The sequence below is a fragment of the Gavialis gangeticus genome, unplaced genomic scaffold, assembly GCF_001723915.1.
Source record: "Gavialis gangeticus isolate Ggan-Ray unplaced genomic scaffold, GavGan_comp1, whole genome shotgun sequence".
Lineage (NCBI taxonomy): Eukaryota > Metazoa > Chordata > Crocodylia > Gavialidae > Gavialis > Gavialis gangeticus.
Genome location: NW_017729025.1, coordinates 97,724,013 through 97,742,913, shown reverse-complemented (window position 1 = coordinate 97,742,913; position 18,901 = coordinate 97,724,013). Strand labels below are relative to the sequence as shown.

The window sequence follows — 18,901 nt, the reverse complement described above, 5'->3', positions numbered from 1 at the left end:
GGCGCTGGGAAGCTCAAGCATGTGACTCGCAGCCGCCGCGGCTCACGGGACATCGCAGCTGCGGCCCGGACGGCGGCTCCTGGTCCCGAGCCCGGCGCCCACGGGTAACTTCCCCCCGCCCGGCTCAACGAGGCATCTGCGGGAAGGAGCCTCCTCCCGGCCGCTCCCGGGCCGGCCCTGGCTGGGCCCTGTGCCCTGTGACTCCCGGCCTGGCGGAGCCTTCCTCCCGGGTCCCGGGCGCCCGCTTCCTCCCTGCCGCGCTCAGCTCCGGCTCTGCCGCTTGCAAGGCGCCGCGCCCCGCCCCGCCAGATGCGTGGCCCGGGCTGTGGGTGGAGGGAAGGCCACAGCCCCAGCTGGGCTCTGATATTTGCCTGGGTCCGGCTGCTGTGTGCAAGGTGCCGGGTGCCTTCTGGTTGAGTCCAGCTCCCTTGAACCCAGGTTTGTCCTTCCTCGAGCTGGGCCCGCTGCCACTGTAGGGGAGGCTCTGCTCTTGGCTCAACAGGTAGCAGGCGGGGAAGGCTCCCACCTCCCAGCACTCTCCAGCCCACCTTGCCCCGGTCCTGGAGGGATGGCATCTAGGCCTGTTCCCATGACTTGGCCACTCCCGGCATCTCTGCGGAGTTGGCCGAGTCATGGCTGTTGCGGTAGTTCTGGTGGGGTGGATGCTGATCGCACCTGGGCTTCAGCTGAGATAGCAGAGACAGGGGGTGACACCCAGTAGGAAATGACTTCTGGTTGTTTTTAACCCCCGGCCAGATGGGATTTGAAGATTTTCACTTCTAGGTCACTACATACCATTTCAACCCCTTTTGCTGTTGATTTCTCTGCAATCCCCCTGCGGAGCATTTTATCCTACATGGGAGCCTTGGTTTCTGTGTGCCATGAAATAAAAGAGATTACATATCTGTGTTTGAACGTTGAGCACTTATTGCTATTTGAATTGTAGGTAGCTGGGAATTTGAGTATAACACAGTTACATGGTGAAACAAGATGGGCCCTGGCCTACAGAGCTCATGGTCTATATTGTGACCTTAAACAGCAGGTGTATGAGATGGGCACATAGGTGTAGGATTTTTAAAGATGAGCTGTCTGTTAAGCTAGCAAATTATTACACCAAGCATAGCAGAGTTCTTGCTAACTACCTTCCTAGCTGTTGTCAGATGTGGAGTGGAGATATCTGTTTAAATGTGTAATGACTTCATTGTTTCCTTGTCCTCCCCTTCTCCTAGCCTCCCTTCTGTTGGTCTCATCCACCTGCTGCATCTTGTCATAGCCTTGATTGTGAGCTTTCTGGAGCAGTGTATCTGCCAGAGTGGAAGTTTTAGGTTGCCTCACATTTTTAGAATAAGAATAATTTTACTGGGTTAGACCAAAAGTCTGTCTGGCTCAGTATCTTGTCTCTAACAATGGCAGGTAGAGGAAGATTTAGAAGAGTATTGAAAACAGGCGCATGTAGCTTGATTAATCCTCCATCGTCCCCTCACAGTTGCTGGTAGGTTACATCCCTAAAGGGTTGTGTTTAATAGCTCCCGTTGGCCCCTCCATAAATTTGTTTAATTCCTTTTGAACACCATTTGTGGGGCAACATCCTGTGGTAGTGAGTTCCACATGTTAGTTACTTTGTTTTAAACGGTATGTATTACAGCTGTCTCATTTGACTTCCAATTCATTATGTGTAGGTCTGTAGATCCATCCCAATGGGTGCTTCAGCTTGGAGGCAAGACCAGACCTGTCACCACTCACTGACAGCAGGGGAGTGGCCCAGCCCCATAAGATTATTTTCCATCTCACCAGTGGCTGGCAGTCCTACCACAGGACTCTTCTGAGGAAAATTTCAAACTTGATGTCAGCTTTCTGACTAACAGTTTGGCTTACTTGCACTCTTTTCCTTTCTGAGGCATTTGTAATGACTGGTGCCTCCACAGGCTTCAGAAAATAGCTTGGGTAATGAAAACCAGAGGCCAGAGGAAAGGTCTGTGTCTCCTGCTATATCCTTTTTGTAAGGACCTTGTTGGGGAGCTTGTCTGGCTCTGTAGGAAGCGTGGGTCTCCCTGCTCAACAGCTCGGTCTGGGTGGTAGTGTCTGAGTTATGCTGCCCCAGGAAGGAAAGGATGTGGTAGCCCTGGAAAAACTATCTTCGGGGACAAGAAGTACTCCATTCTCTAATCTCCACCCCCATGAGAATAAAGTAGGATGAAAAACTGTACCTGAACCCATATAGCCAGCACTAAAATCCCTGATCATGACTGCAGAGCTTAGCCAGCATTTCTCCTTAAGACCTTAGGTTGTGGATGAAGGGTATCAAATACATAGATGATGCTAGTGCCAGGAAGCATGGTAGGGCCCAGCTCCCCCTCTCTGCTGTCAGCTTTGTAACAGCTCTGCCAGGTGATTCGCAACTGATTTCCCTGGCTGGGGCTTCCAAAGGGAATACAGACTCAGCTGGTCTATGTGGATCCATAGCAGTAGAGAGTAGCTCCTCTGAGGTGTCAGTCATTCTGTAGGTTAGTACCTTCCTGAGAGACCCCGCACCCTATCTGTTGATTTTATGTATTTATTTAGGTCCTCCTATCCCCTTCCCCAAACTTGAAGGTCAGTTCTGAATAAAACAGGGGATAAAATAATTAATTATACATAAAACCAAACAAAAAGAGAACAGACTCGGGTAGAGTAGGCAGTAGTTTGAAATTATGCTTTGGCTGACTGCGCGTCCCCTAGACAAGCTGCGGCCCTCTATTCTTTCTTGTGTTTCTTGGGGATGTATCATAATGGAAGACTGAGATTTTTTTTATTTTCTCTGCCTCATTTAAAAGTTTAGGAAAATGCTTGACTGTTGCTCCCAGTTACCAACACTGGATCACAATGCCCTTGTGCCTGCTGCCATGGCCTGCAACACTTTAATATTCAGGTTATTCTAGAGAAGGAAGGGTTTTTTTGTGATATGTTTTATTGGACCAGCTGTATATTTGGGAGGCCTGTTGGACAAGCTTTCAGGCATAAGGTGCTTCCTCAGGTGTGAAGGGAAGCAGACTTGGGCTGAGCAAAATATAAAGAAAAGATTCCATGGAAATGCAAGCAGTCTGAATGGAGGGGGACTGTGAACTAGGGATGAAGTAGTGTAAACAGGAGCTATTCTAAGACAGAAGAACAGTAGAATATTCAATCTAGTTAGTGGCAGAGCAACACCATTCAAAAAGGGGAGTAGTTATTACTGGTGAAGTTCAGAAAGATTGGCAGTATTTGTAAGGTTGTAATGAGCCATAAAGCTGCTGTCTAACAAGACTTTTTTTTTTTTACTGTCCAATACAGTTATGAATTTCTGTTTCCAGGCCTATCTTCTGGAGTTGTTTTCTAAATTCCCTTTGAGCATGAGGATTGTTGGGTAGTTCTTGGTTTTGCTGCTGCAGTTTAAGGCCTTCTGCTGTTTTCCCTTAGGAGCTGACCATGGAATGATGAGGAAAGGGACAAGAGCCTACATGTGAAAGAACAAGCAGGCAGCAAAGAGTCCTTCAGCTCTCCATTTATTTATTTATTTTTTCCTGCTCTTCCATCATCTCTAGTTTACAAGGAAGGAAGATTCCTCAGTGTGCATCAGCCCAAATTCAGACAGGTATCACTACTGAAGTAAAACCTGTTTTCTATCGTGGTTAGGTATTCAGTATTCCTAAGGTGTGGAGAGGGGCAGAATTTGGATCTGCAAGAGTAGCCTCTTCACTTTACAGGTATATGGGACCTATGTCACTTGGATCTGATGCTTGAACAGCTCGGTTTCCCACTTCTAGTGCAACTATGGAAAACAAAAACTATTCAGTTATTGCCTGGGAACGCAAGGGACTGGATTTGATGACCTGGATGGCCTCTTCCAGTCCTAGTTCCTTTGTCATATGAAAAGTAGATTTATAATCCTGTCTGCTGCCAAATACTATAGAAAGGAACACAAGTTATATGACAAGGAAAAACAGTCCTTGACTTATGAAAATGTTTCTAACTGTAATAAATCCTGCATGTTGGTGAACTTGGTATCTGCTTTGAGTTTGTCAGTTTGCAAGTTCCTCAACCAGCCCTATACAGATTTCCCTTGCTTTATGTGGGTCCTGTATGTGTGAATTCGTTCTTAAGTGATGACCCTTTTTATACCAAAAAATTGTTATATGCAAGGTAAATTCACTCATACGCGATCGGTGTGGTGAAAGCCTGCAGTCAGCTGCTTTGTGTGGTGCATTGTGGGAGTGATGCATACCAAAATATAGTCTCCTGTGTGGATCTGTGCTTTTTCCTCATTGTCTGTGACGTGTTTCTGTAGTTGCCGTCCTCATTACGATAGTGCCCTGTGCCTTATGTATATTGCCTGCTGTTGGTGAGTAGCAAAATAGTTTTGTAAAAGTGGTAGAAATTGGTCTGGGGGTCATACAGTTGAGGTCTTGGAATTTTTTCCTATTTGTTACATTGTGAAGTGGGCTCCCTTTATGCAAAGTCAAGTTATGCACTGTTTTCCAGGAATGCATGTAAAGCATAAAGCAAGGGAAATTTCTATAGAATTAGACTCTGGTTGGTTATAGACTCATTCAGTTTGGAAGGAAATGGCCATTTTTTATGCTGGTCATTGCAAATTGTACCGGAGTGGAGTGCATGTGGCAAGTCATGCTTCCTGTCAATTAAAATTGACTTTTTCCTGATAGCTACTGGTTCTAAGCAAAACATGTATTTGAAATAGGGAGTTTTCTCTGAGGTCTAGTACTTTTATCTGTAATTAAAACAAGGAGTCCTCAAAGTGAATGCTATTAACCATTATATTATAGTCAAGAAACATTCCTCCTTCTGTTTAGTCTTAGATCCAGTCCTGGGTATACACACTGTAGTCAGAGAAGTTTCTTCCTATAATGAGATCTGCTATGAGGCCCCATAACCATTAAAGCAGACATTTACTAATGTTCTATTTATTGGATATTCAGTTGTTAATAGTTGTTGTTTTTCAGAAAAGTCTTTCCTTTATTTTGTGCTTAGAGGAAAGTGGAGATGTATTGTAATGTATATCATTTTGGATGTCCATATTTAAAACATGATCCTACTTCCAACTTAGGAGGCATATTACAGTGACAGTTCCATTGGAGACTAGGGAAGCTTGTCCGTGCTAACCTAAAAGTGTCCTTTCTACTTGTAATAAGGTTCATTGATCTGGCCAGCCGTGGAGAAAAATGGATCAGCCAGAATAGAACTGTTTGGATATTTCAGAATATCAAATGATGTTGATTTGTATCATTAGGGGAATTTTTTTTCCAGTGTTGTGAAGCTGGGGAAAAGTTTGTGTATGTGCCTCAAAGTATTATGCTACAACTGGCAATTAGGAGCAATGAATTGAATCATCCTTGTTGTGGGAGTTATCCACAGCAGGAGAGATGTTTAGGACGTAGGAACTTTCCATGCTACCAGTGATGATTGAGTCAGATTTTGCGGCCAAGCTGCATACAGGCTGAAATATCCATTCTATTGGACATGTAAACTTTAGCTTTGACCTGTAGGTTCTAGTGGACATGATTACCTGAAGATCAAGAATTTTTTAGGTAAGCACACATACATTTTGCTATTACCTCAACTAAGTACAGTTACCTCAGTTAGCTGCAACTAGGACTAATTTCCAGGATTAAATTTGGCAGGATGGATGCACATAATGTTGTTAGCTCCAGAGAAGTTGGCATATTTCAGCAGACTTATAGTTTCCTTTATTTAAAATGAATGTGGTAGGTTTCTCTAATATCCCTCCCATGGCTTTTCTTTTCTGACTTACTGCTTCTGTGATGGAAGACCTCTTCTCCATATGTGGAGGCCAGACAAATTCTTCCTGCCTAGATCCACTAACAGCGAGGAACATTAGGCAGTCAGTATAGCTTGAATTTTTAAGTCTTACAATGCCAAGACCAGATTTTCTGTAAGGAAGAAATACTTGCTGCTTGTAGATCTGGGTGAGAACATGTGTAGAAATCAAGCTCTTTGTGTTACCATTTTATAAAACAGAGCCTGTAATGTTCAGCTTTGTTCATGTTATTTGGAGGAAAGACCAGCTAAGTTGGAGAGCATCCAGAGAAGGGCAGGAAAGATCTTCTGTTATGTCTCAGGGAGGGAGAATTCTAGGTTTATTTATTGAGGGTATGTTTAAGATGTGTTGTGGATAAGGCAGTAAACTAGCAATTGATCATTAAAATCTAATTCTGAGTTTGTTGAACAGACCAAAAATATGGGCTTACAAGTTTGAGGAATTATCTTTTGGATAGAAGTGGTGACAGGATTGAACAGAGTCTGAGCAGAGTTATGTTTAAGCTGAAGCCTGGGGCAGCTCTTCTCTGTGGAACATAATTCAAAGGGGTGTTAGTAAGTTTATTTGCTCACGTGTAGCTCACCCCCATAATAGTGAGCACATTTGATATTTTTGGACAGGGAGCCTGAAAGAGAGAACCTTCTGTTGAGGTGAGTGAGTGGAGGCAGCTAGGGAGCTGAGCTTACTGTCAGCCCTGTGAACAATAGAGGGCTCATGGACCAACCTTGTGCACTGAGTCCAATCCCACATGATGGATCTGACCTATCACATCAACTCTGGGACTGCACGCTAAGTTTGGGATCATCTGCTGGCTCCAGGAGCCATAGGTACCGACTTATTTTTGCCAGGGTGTGCCTAAGATAATGGACATGTGGGAAATTGTATACATCTCAGGTGATGGGCCTCTTCCCAAGGAGGGGTCAGGGCCCTAGGCGGGGGGCCCCTATGTACCTGGTGCCTCTGCCAGGAGCCATGTGCTGAGTCTGACCTGGCAAACAGCCCTGGAGCCAGAGTGTGGTCTCAGTCTCAGAGTGCCAGTTCTAACCAAGTATGAGGCTCTGAAGCCAGTGCATGGGGTTGGACCTGGCATATACCAGGACTAAGGCTATGTGCTGAGGTGCAGCTGTGGATTAGCTCCATGAACTGGTGTGATCTGGTGCATGGCTGTGGAGGGGAGCTCCCTACAGGTCTGGAAATTAGGTGGGACAGGGGAGTGGTGGCAGCATTAATTGCTATGGCACCCAGAGACACAGCAATTAATGCTGTTACCACAAATGTGCTGTATCCCCATCCCTGCCCTCCCCAGACTCATGGGGAGTCTTTTTCCTTGTGTATAATACATACCTTGATTTTTCCCAACTGGCTTTGAGGGGGAAATGTGGGTTTATATATGAGAAAATGTGGTATTTATAGAGGTAGTCCAAGACTGCTGGAGTCAGGAGACGAGCTAAGTGGCTGCAGGATTCTTTTTGTGCACAAAATGTGTTCATCATCTTTTTGAGTTTAAAAAGCTAAGAGAAAGTGTAAAATTTTTAAAAAGCTTAAAACTAGCCATGCTAAGAACTTACATATCCAAGCTTTCCCCTCCCTTCTGATATGATGATCCTGGAGCTAATTTAGGTCCTTGCATGACTGTCACTTAGATGAGATGGATTGATTTAAATCACGATTAAAATTAGTGATTTAAATAACTTACTGTTGTCTTGTTTTGCATTTTTACTTTTTAGTTACTTTCCAAAAGGAAGGCTGAGTCCCAAATTATTTTAGCCAATGAGACTCTTTGCTTGCCACCAAGTTTTACTGTATCTATGCACATTTATTTAAGCAATCATATTAACGCTAATTTATTTAGATTCTTAATTTTTATTATGTTACAGAATGGTGAATATCTTATTTCTTATTTACTACATCATGGTCATTGTTACTTGCAATTTGTGTCAAGCTGCATTTGAATGAAAATTGGAATTCAACTTAAATTCACAAGAATAGCTTTTTAAAGCAGTTTAAATGAGGCTACTTTGAATGTAAGAGATACATAATAAAAAGTAAGCTTTTTATCACAATATTTTCTGATTATTAAGCAAAAAAGTATTATCTACAGTTAATGAATTGAACTGACCGTTTTTCTGTTTGTTTGCTTTGATAAGCATGGCCCTCTCAGTTTTTAAACTAGTAGAGATCATTCTCACACCACACTTTTAGTCATAGTTTGGAAGACGAAAACAGACTCTTCTGCTTTCCACTCCTTTTTTCAACTTGGAACGTAGTTACTTAATTGCATGAATTGACACGCACAAAATATGAAAATGGATTATGCTGGAGGTCAAGTAAAGGAGGTCTCCATACATTGGCATCCCAGCAACATAAGTGGAACCTCAGAGGGTTCTTCCGACTATGCTTCTCCCTGCAGCAACTAGGGATGGAGACTCAGGAGAAACTGAAGAGAGAATGGAGCCCCATGCCCCCTTTCCTTTAGGCTCCATCTCCAGCAAGCCTCCCCTGACTTCTGCACCTATGGTGGAACTTTCCCAGTGCTCTTGAGCCATCAGACTGCTCCTGGTGTAGGGATGAAGTCAGTAGAGATCCAGTCACCCCTCAACACACATTTTCTCCTGAGTCTCAATCCCTAGTTGCTGTAAATAACGTTTAAAAAAACCATAAATTGTCAGGTACTCTGAGAGGACAAAGTCTGAGTATGTCATGTACATGCATCCCTGCAAATTACTCAGAGAACCTGCAAAGCTGGAGCTACAGCTGAACTTTTCAGAGCATATGGCAGGTGCGCATGCACACGTACACTTTTATACAGAACTGAATTTTTTGTGGGACTTTGGTTTCACTGGAGGAAGTGTGTGTGATTTGGGAACTCTGTTATATGTACCTCAATTCCTTTCTTCTTGAGTGCTGTTGAGGTGAGTCCCAGGGATACATATCCATGACAAACTCAGACCTTGTCCTCTCTTGAGTACCTGATAATTTTAGGGTTTTTATATAAAAAAAAACAAACAAACCAAAAACAAAAAAACCCAAAAAACAACCCCCCCCCCCAAAAACCCAAACAAACCAAAAAACAAACCTTTGTATTTGAGCAACTATAGAAACAAAACTCCAGCACAAGAGGAATACATGGGAATTGCGTGAGGTTGGAACCTCAGTGTTAATTGGTGTTTCACTGATTTATTAGTTCTTTTGAGAGCCCTGAAGCCTGTGCATGCCTCTCTTGTCCTTTCTGGATTTTACTGGTGCTCATCTGCTTGCATCTTAGGATTTGTATGCTTTGTTGGGGCCCTTGTTGAATTGAGTTGTGCTAGGGTTGGGGCCTCTGGAGGCACCTGGGTCTCCTGAGTATTTGGAGCTATCCTGTAGGAAATGGGAGGCTCTTGTTTCCCATCTGGAGGGTGTGCCCTGACTGCAGCCATTTCACTGGCTGGCCTAGAACCAGCCGACTCTGTCTGACTCCAGCCTGTTTTCCAGCTGAGCGTTTGTGGTGATGTCAGACACTGGGAGAAGGGAACATGACTTGGCAGGACAAAGTCTGCAAAAGTTCAGCTCCACATTTGGACCAAAGCCTTGGAGGGAATTAGACCTGCACACACACTGTGTTGCACAGACTGTTGCATGCCCTCTCACACGCTCTTTCCCTGACATGCAGATCCTTTCTCTCTCTCATGCACAGATATTTCATTTTGTTTTCCATCTGAACATTCACTGTAAATCTGCAATTTCCTCCTCCCGTTCCATGTGTGTCTGCAGTATTTAATGGAATTTGAACCACCTGGCAGAAGAGGGCTAGTCAAGCTGACTAGAGGCAGGAAGAGCATAATCAAATACAGAGCAAACTTCCCTTAACCACAGCTCCTAATGCCCTTGTTTCTGTCCTGTAGCTTTCAGCCCCTTTCCCCATGTTCCCTTACAGTTCTGGCAATACCTATTCATTATAATGCTGTGTATTCCCCATAGTAGCTGTTCTTTTGCATTCCATTCTTTGCTGTACTATTCCATTATCATAAATGGGAAGGCAGCAAATACTGCTCAATTGTTTTTCTGTAGTGGACATCCAGGGATTATACCAAGATGTACAATAGCTGAGCCGGCTTCCTTTGAAGTGACTTAAGAACCAGTCTCAGTGTCATCTGCTTTAAACAGGCCATGTTTCTGTGGTACTGCCTTGCCTTCCTGCCATTCTTCTGCAAGTAGGTGTGATACTTCTGTTAATATAATTAAAACATTTTCTCACTGGAATTCAGGAATCAGGGTCTTCCTGCCCATTTCTCAATGCAGTACCAAATCTCATTTCTTGTTTGGTCCCTTTGTATTACAGTAGCATGTATAGGCATCTATTTATTGGGATCACTTTGGAGTAGGAATCATACAAATGTACTGTGAAAAGACCCTGCCCCAAAGAGAATATAATCTGTTATAACAATATGCAACAGGCTAATAGACCAAGTTGTGCAAGGAAGAGAGGGAGGATGAATTAACAGAGGACTGAGCAAATTCCTGCAGTGTAAGCATTGCTGATGCATCCTTTATTCCACTTCTCTATTCTCAACTCTTCCTCTTGCCCTTGGGGCACCAGAATTCTGTTTTGTAGAAATCAGAGATGGGGAAGATGAGTATGAGAGAAAGGAAGGTCTGAGCATGGAAGGAAGAGCCAGGCACTTCTGAGTTGGCTGTGACTGGTGTGACTCATTTGACAGCCTTGGGCAAATCGTCTATCCTCCCTGCTTGTAAAATAAGGATAATGTTATTACTGTTTTTATTATTCTTTTATTTAGTAAGTATTGACATTTGTCCTTGTCATGGTAACAGTAAAAGGGTGACACCAAGGAAATAGTCTGGGACAGCCCAGCAGATGCTGTTATCTTTTGATTGTTTTCTTTTTTTCTCCCTTCCCTTCCTTTCCTTGTATAATGATAGGCTGCAGAAGGCATTTGATTGGCATAGATCATGAGTTGTACTCTCCTTTATGGGTGTAAAGGGGATTAAATTACTTGTTTTTAAAGAACTTTGCAGATGAAAAAGTACTAATGAGTTTGTTGTTATCATCTTAATTTTCCACAGGAAGCAGGGCAGGATTGAGCCCTGAAATGTCAATTTCTGGGGTTTATCAAATTAGTGGAGGCATGGTTTTGTCCCTCTTCCCTTGTACCTCAATGTCATAAAATGATTCTTGGCATTCAGCCTTGCCTTTACATTTCCCTGGTCTCTTTTCAGCTTATAGACAGTTTTCTAGTATTGAGGTAGCATCTTCCCAGGTCCACCTGGAGAGGGTTTGTGACTACCTATAGTGGGGGTTCAAGGCCTTGGGGATCATTGAGGATTGGGAAAGGAAAGTGTAGGATCCTGTGTTAGGTCAGCTCCCTGTTCTAAGATGGTAGTGCCTTTGCATCACTTGACAATGAATGGAGAATTTTGCTTCACTTTTCATTTTTGCAAGTCCCGCTTTAAGATCTATGTGTTTGTCTCCAAATACCTGCCCCTGTGTATCTCCCCATTCCACCATTCTGAAATCTGGGCATCCCATAACTGTCTCCTTTGAGTTGCATTCTCTGGGAAGAGATGGTGTAAAGACTAGCTTGTTATCATGGTTTTACAGCATTGAATAACTAACTCTGTTTTATGCCTTAAATTTCAGAGGTGGGTACCATTGCTTGAGTGGAGCTAGAGAAGAGATCCAGCAAAGCCACATACTTTTCAAATTCACTGTCTCCACTGACATCCAGTGGCATTAGAAGAAAACCAGACCAGGGCTGGATCTCTCTCTCTCTTGTTTTTAAAGCTTTTATGTTGGCCATCATGTACCATTGCTGCACTTAGGTTTTCATTGCAAACCAAAAGCGTAGTCACTCAGCTTTTATTCTCCGGACCAGGGTTTTGGTTGCAAGGTGGTTTCGCCATAGGATTTCTTCCTAGTCTACCTGAAGGTATCTCATGCCTGGTCCGTACTTAAGTTTTTTTTCTCTCTCTCTCATATTGCTTTGCTGATTTTAAAATGGTGAAGGGAAAAAAACTGCACTCCTAACCAAAAGACTGGTGCTGACAAACCTCTAGAATAGATGCAGTTACACTGGCAGAGGAGCCTAGTTGTCAGCATTGAATTATTGTATTTGAAGAGTGGTTGTAAGTGGTATTTCTAGCAAAGGCCCCAGACTTTGCATCCCTTGCCACGCACTCCTCCCAAGAGCGGATCAGACTTGCCCTTTGCTTCCTTGTTGGACAGCAGGGCCTATTGCTGTGTTCACTCTGTTCCTCCTTCTGGGAGGAGCACGGATGGGACTTTTTCCTGTTCGAAGCCCCTGTCAGAGTCAAAGCCCCGATTGCGTTTCCTGCTGTCCGAAGGTCGGTGCTGATAGGGAGTCAGTCTGACGCAGAACTGGAGTCTGAGCCAAGCTTTTGGGGTTACTTTAGTTCAGCTACAGAATAGCAAGATTTGCTGCTGTTCTCCCTTGCAGGTGCTGTAGGGGCTGGTGGAGACCCTAGTTGTGCAGCTGTTCCCTTTAGGCGCCTGTTTTAGTTAGACGTTTAGGAGGGCTGACTGCCATTGCATCAGGTGTGTGAGAAGATCCACTACTATAGCCTCTCCCTCTCTAGACCCCATAGTGCCTCAGTTCCTGTTCTTCTTGAGGTTGTGTCAGTTGTAGATTTCTCTGACACTTGGGACCCCAGGTGATGGGTACAGTATAACATTTGCATTAAAAAAGAGTAGGATGTAGTAAAGTTAGGTGGCTTTTGCCAGTGTTTAGTGGAGCTTATGCAACCAACACCACCAGAAATCCCAAGCCAGTGAATGTGGTTGATTGCTGTCCTGACCCCATCTTTCTCATCATCACTTGCTTGCTGTCATACAGGAAAAGAGGCCAAACGGAGCACTGTGTGCAATGTGAATGAACTGGAGTAACCTTTTCTCCTTTCTCTTTCCCTCGATTACAGGACCAAGGGCATCCGGCAGGGAGGGAGGGAGTGGGAGAACACAGCCCACTCTGGGATCTTGCTGACCTGAAGGCATTCACTTTTTTTGCTAGCTCCTTGTGTTGCTGTGAGATCTTCAAGGCACTCTGGCTAGCACAGACTAAACTTATTTTCATAGACAAGTAAGGCTAGAAGGGATTGAACCTGCAACGTTCTGTGAATAACACCATGTTCTAACCAACTGAGCTAAACTTCAGCTGTTTGAACTGAAGGAAGAAAGGGGACAGGCAGGAGGGGGAAAGTAAAGCTTTGTTGCAGGACCAGGTAGGTGAGCTGCGAATTTTTATTTCTGTAAGTGAAGCAATTGCTGGTGTGGTTTAGTTCTCACTCTTGCTCTTCTCCCCCCTTCCCCCTGTGGTGGTATCAGGGTTGTCACATCTTATTCCTGTCTGCCTTGGGGCATTTTCAGAAAATGCTGCCTCAGGCTGCTTGGAGAAGAACAGTGGCTTGCTTGGTCACAGAAGAACTTGGGAACATGTGTGGTGCTATGTTTTGTGGACAACGGCAAGGATCGAAGTGCAAGAGATGTCAGGAGAGAGCATGTGAACAGAAAGGAGGAGTAGAGAGAAGCCGCTGGGGCTCATCCTGGCTGGGCTTGAATTATTATATTTGTCATTTGTATTGCGGTAGTGTAGCCCATGAGCTCCCCAAGTCCAGTTATCGTAAGCACGGTGGAGTCATGTAGCAGAGAGACAACCCATCTTTGCTATTTCTGTCTTGGATTTCTTTGTGCATGGGATAAGCCTAAACTGGTCCCTAGTCTGCTGCTGTTGTTCCTTTTTACAATATGAGAAGGAATTACGGAGGATTTCTTACCGAGACCAGCTAAGTTCTGTTAAATACCTAGGGACCTCTTTGCTGCTGAGGCACAGTGGAGCGGCAAGACTGGTTTGCAGCAGTTGTGGGGGGGAAAAACTCTGTGATATGAGAACATGTTAGCTGCCTCTGTTTCAGACCCTCTGCTCTTGATAATCGCTTTATTCCTCTCCCTAGTCTTGGTACCTAGCACAGACCTTAGCATGGGAGGAGTAATGAGGGATTGACCAAAGTTACACCAGTCTGCTGGGAGGCTCTGGAAAATTCTTATTTCCTTCATAAACACTAAAGATGGGAAGGAGTCTTGTTTGATCATAGCTTCTGTCTGTGTGATTGGTCACTTGAGGGAATGTTCCAGGGCTTTAGTAAGTCTGTTTTTTCAGTATCCCAAGCAATGACACTTCCCCACCTGCATTAAGAGATTATTCCATGGTGTAACAGATCTTGCCATTAGGTTGATGTTTCCTTGTAAATTTCCCTTTCTTGGCTTCATCCTGTTCCTCTTCGGTTCACCCTCATCTCTGTCACTCCTCCCATCACTTTTTATCATTTTCAGTTGAAATGCTTTATGGTTAACCACTTTTGTATGCCATTGTTGCATCTTGCTGCCCCTGTCCCCATCCCCTGTTAGCCAAGTGACATGTGTTTTAGTTGTTTTAATCTCCTCTGTCTCTGATTGCTCATTTTTATTCTCTAAATTTCCTGCAGTTTGTGGACATCATTCTGGTACTGACATATCAGACTTGACTACATTGTTTCAAATGGGTTCATCCTAAAGCTGTATGGGGATGGGGAGTCTCTGTCAGAACTCAAGATCCAGCCCTGGATCTTGAGTTCATCTTTCTTTCCCCAAAGTTATATAAAGACAGATTATTTCCCTTCTCCATCTATAGTTTGTACAATTACTGGCTTTTTGTTACCTGTGCTGCATTGTGAGCCCTTATCTAATTAACTATCCTGTCACGCAGGCATCAGTTTCCCAGGTATGTCCAGATCCTTGATGGGATTGATATTGGGTTACTTTTTCCTATTAAGTATTAGCTTGATAGGCAGAGTCACACTTCTTATTTTTCTGTGTGCCTTATATTTCTGCCTATGCGCCTTAATTTCTTTAAGTATTCTGGGTTATTTATCTGCCCTAATGGGTGTGAGCCACTACTTCCCATTTAGTATCTGTTAAGCCTGTCAGTAACATACTGTTCACCCTCTTGCAGATGATGATCATATTAAATCATATCCATCCTATTAGTAGTTCTCCCCAGCAGAGGCTGGGAAGAGGGCGCCCTTAGAGAGCAAAAGGAACAAGTGAGCCCATGAAGCATTTAAGAACCATTTTTCCTTCCTAGAGACAGGGTCAGAAGAAGCACTTTTAGGAAGTTCATGAAAACCTCCTGGTTAATGGAACAGAACTTTGGGTCATCCTGGCATCAGCTGTTCTTGGACTAAGAGGGGACAAGTGTAACTGAATGTCCTTTCTGGTTGCTCTTTCAGCCTAGTGCTGTAACATTAAGCCCTAATGAAATACCTCAAATGTGATTTCAGGAAAGATTCTTCTGAAGTATTGTGGGTCTTGCTTTCATATTTAGGATCATGTCAACCCTTAGGGTTAGGGTACGGGTACATGTGAAGTACATGTCAGCAACTGTGGAAGGAGCCTAAATACAAGATTTGGATTCATGTCTTAAGTATCTGCATTGAAGGCTAGGTCTCCCTATCACATGCACTTGTGCACTACTTGTTTACACAGTAGCACAATGCAAAGGAATAATCCTATGGACCATAGGCAAAAATGTGTAATGGAAGCACAGCTGCAAAGTAGTCTTGCAGATGCACAGTAGAATGCACTTCCAAGTAATCTGCTAACCTGGGCAGAGGCAGATAGGCATACTTGTGATTAAAATCTTCTGAAAAGCTCCAGCATTTCTTCTGAGTGTTTGTCATTGGGAAATAAGAGGTTCTTCCAGCTTTTGCTGACTCTTGCTCCTGTTCTTCTGTTTTGATAGCACCATTTCCCAAGTGTAAAAGAGCTCTTGCCTGGAAGTGTCACATTAAAGAAAATCCTGATTAAAGAAAATGCTGAGGAAGGCTTGTAGCTTTGGGGACCGAGATTTTTTTTCAGTATGCACTGGTCCTTCCAGGAAGGGTAGGGGAATTTGTGTAACTGAGGATCGGGGGAGGGCGGACATGCTTAGTACAGAGAAGTCATTGTGATTGCATCTGGTCTGCCTAGCTTATTGTGCATACACTGTGCTACCGAAGGTCGTGTCCCTTTATTTATCTGCCTTGAGGTCAGGGGATAAAATTTAGACCTGCCTCTAGGGCTTGTGATAGATTGATTTGGTTTATATACCACCCTTCCCAACAAAGGCTCAGAGTGGTTTATAATAAGAAAACAAAGTAACTTATAAAAACAGGAGATTTTTTTCCCATTTAAAAAGCAAGTACTGTCAACATAAAACGGAGTACCCCTGAACAGTATCCCAACCTACCATTGCTGGCCAAATGCCTAAGCAGCGCTTCTGAAAGATGTCCAGGCTCAGGCTTCCTGACTATAGATAAAATGAGAGGCTTCTAGAATGAGTGGAGGAGAGATTCCCTGATTTTTGGGGAGGGTTTTGGCTGGAGGATGAGATGGATGTTTCTAGAGGGCAGGAAGGTTGGGAGCACTTGCTGCAGGAGCCAGGACTGGATGCTTTGGCTTGTATCCTGATATTTTTGTGGGTAGTTTCCTGACACTTATGCTTCAAATTGTAGCCGGAGCGCTGAGTTTGGAACCTTTGGTCTCTGACTTGTTTGGTCATCTCTAGGAGAGGTAGGGGCAGGAGCTGCTGCAAATTCATTTTGTAAGTGTTTGGTGCCTGTTTTCAGATGCGAGTGATTAGGGCTAAGAGAAGCAGATGCACTAAGGCAAACCTAGTGGTACTCCTTCACTGGAGTCTGTCCTCACTGCATTATTGTTCTGGAAACTGTTTGGAAGCAAGGCGCTGCCCCATCTTTTGTCATTTTTCCAGCTCTGCTTTCCAGAACTGGTACTGGGGATTGGGACAGCACAGCTGCTTGTACAGTTTGCGTTGTATTTTTACACCTGTAGTTGAGTTTGCATTGCAACTCTAGGTACTTGCACTTCTAACAAACTGATGGCTTATACAAAAGGAAGAGTGATCTTTAGCTCTGTGAAAATGTGTGCTTAAATCTTCATGGTGTTTTCCTGCAGCAGTTCCTCATGACTTGTAGAGGGTAGTAGAAATCCTGCTCCTGATAGGATTGGCCTCAGGCTGTGCTGAGGTGAAGGGTGTGTTGCCTGTCCTGTTAGCAAGTGGAACGGAAAAATTTGGGTTGGTTCTGAGGTATGAGGCTCCTGATTTGTCTGTGCTCTGTTAGCATCCCTGCAAGCTGAGCTTGAGTACAGCCTCAGGGAAGAGACATTGGGATAGATAATTTAAAAACATTTCAAATGGAAATCAGCTCTGGCAGTCCAGTCACACTGCCTTCCCATCTGTCTGGCACCTGCTGCTGTCGCACTGCCAGGGCTGTCCGGCCATAGCTGCTGTAGCTGTCCCAGAAGGCCTTCTGTGATGAAACTGCTGATTCAGCCTCCCCCACCCAGTAAACAGGTGCTACTGTTTGTATTTAAGTCGGGCATCATCAGCCTGAGGCTGCTACTGGATCTACAAAGGGAAAAGAAACATGTTGTGCCCTGGGTGAAGCTTGTCTGTAATATCTCTGCTCTCGGATGAGTTCACCCTCCCTATATCAGATCCATTGCTTTCCCCCTACCCCCATTCTGTGGATGACCGCAAACTAATTGAGTATTGTAGGGAAACTTCATGTCTTAAGAAAAAAAACAAACCTAACCTTCTTTGCACTGAAAATGTTTAGCTGACAGCAAGTTTAATTCTTCCTCTCTGATTTGGTTTGTTTCATTCATTAATGCGTTCTCTTTGGAAATGTCGCCAGGCAAATATCCCATGTCCTCCTCTTTGGCTCTGGGTGTCTGGCCCTCTTCCCTACGTTCTGACATACATAGCAGTTCATGGCTGTGCTGAGACTGCCTAGTCATTGAATTGAAGGCAGCAGGACCCGAGCGTTGTCATTCAGTTCCTCAAGTGCAAAACTGTCCCTTCCTCTAGTAATACATGTGGTGTCACTCTGAGCTGTATGGTAACTCTTTGAAATAACTAATATTTGAATGACTTCTGTTGTGTAGAGATGTACTCAGCAGACTGTCTCCTCAGGGTAAAATGTACTCACTCTTCTGTATCTCAAGCCCAGACATGCCTGGAGATGCTGCTTGCAGCTGTACCACTGAGTCTACATGGGGCCAAGAGCACATTGTAAGTGTGGGATTCGTTCATCTTCAGCTCCCATCCCCAGATATACCCACCCAAAGCCTTCTGCTAGCATTTATATCTGAGTAGCTTGCAAACAAGTTTGAACTGTCCGCTTTTGTGCCTTTGGGCACTGGAAGCCTTCTTTCTTTAATCCCAAGCCCAAGTACTTTAGCTTGTGATCCTGGATATAGTGTTACTTTATTCTTTCTGACAGTTCAGGAGTTTCCCTACTGCTGCCATTGCATTTCTTTTGAACTGTCTTTTTCTTGGATGACTCAAAATGTAGTGAATGTGTGCCTCAAAGACGGAAGGGCTCTGTACTCCTTGCAGGCTCCATATTCAGTCTAAAGTCTTATTTCCACAAGTCATGCAAATTGATATGGCCTTTGGGTGGAACACATCTTGCATTCATCATTTGGCAGAACATAAGAGAACCAGACAGGAGTCCAGCAGATTCAACATTTCATCTCAATGTATGTTTGATGGCTCTAGTTCTCATAGCATGAGGTTATGGTTTCTAGGAAAATTGCTTTATCTTTAGCTATTCTACAAAAGTTGTGCTAGTTGCACTAGATTTTTTTCCTTTTAATCTAGCTGAAATAGCACAGATCCTTAATGTAGGTGCACTTTAAATCACTTGAACCCTTTAGCTTCTATTAGTAAGCCATTCAATTCATAGGAGGATTAGACCAGGTGACCTTTGGGGGTCATGATTCTGTGAGATGAAGTTGAACTGGGCGACAGTGACCACTGCCTGCTAGAATTCACCATTCAGTGCAAGGTGGCAAAGGCAAGCAGTCAGGTGGTGGCCCTGGATTTTAGGAGGGCGAACTTCAATGAGCTAAGGAGGATAGTTGGAGAAGCGCTGAAGACTCGGAGGGGAGGGGAGCCGGGTGTCCAAGGGGAGGGGTCGCTCCTTAAGGATACGATCCTCCAAGCCCAGAGGAAGGTAATCCCCAGGAGGGTCAAA

The 18,901-nt window shown here is 44.1% G+C and overlaps 1 protein-coding gene across 2 annotated transcripts in view; it reads left to right on the top strand.

The window, feature by feature from the left end:
• The first annotated feature begins 13 nt into the window (after nt 1–13).
• Nucleotides 14–18,901, top strand: part of NR1H3 (nuclear receptor subfamily 1 group H member 3) — a 53,903-nt gene continuing 35,015 nt past the window's right edge. Inside the window, exon 1 of one of the 2 annotated variants that reach the window (XM_019519265.1) lies at nt 14–104. The gene's annotated coding sequence lies outside the window, so the exon portion shown is untranslated. Of the gene's footprint in view, nt 105–12,830; nt 13,049–18,901 lie in introns of those variants that run through there. The other variant, XM_019519266.1, reaches the window with a different exon arrangement.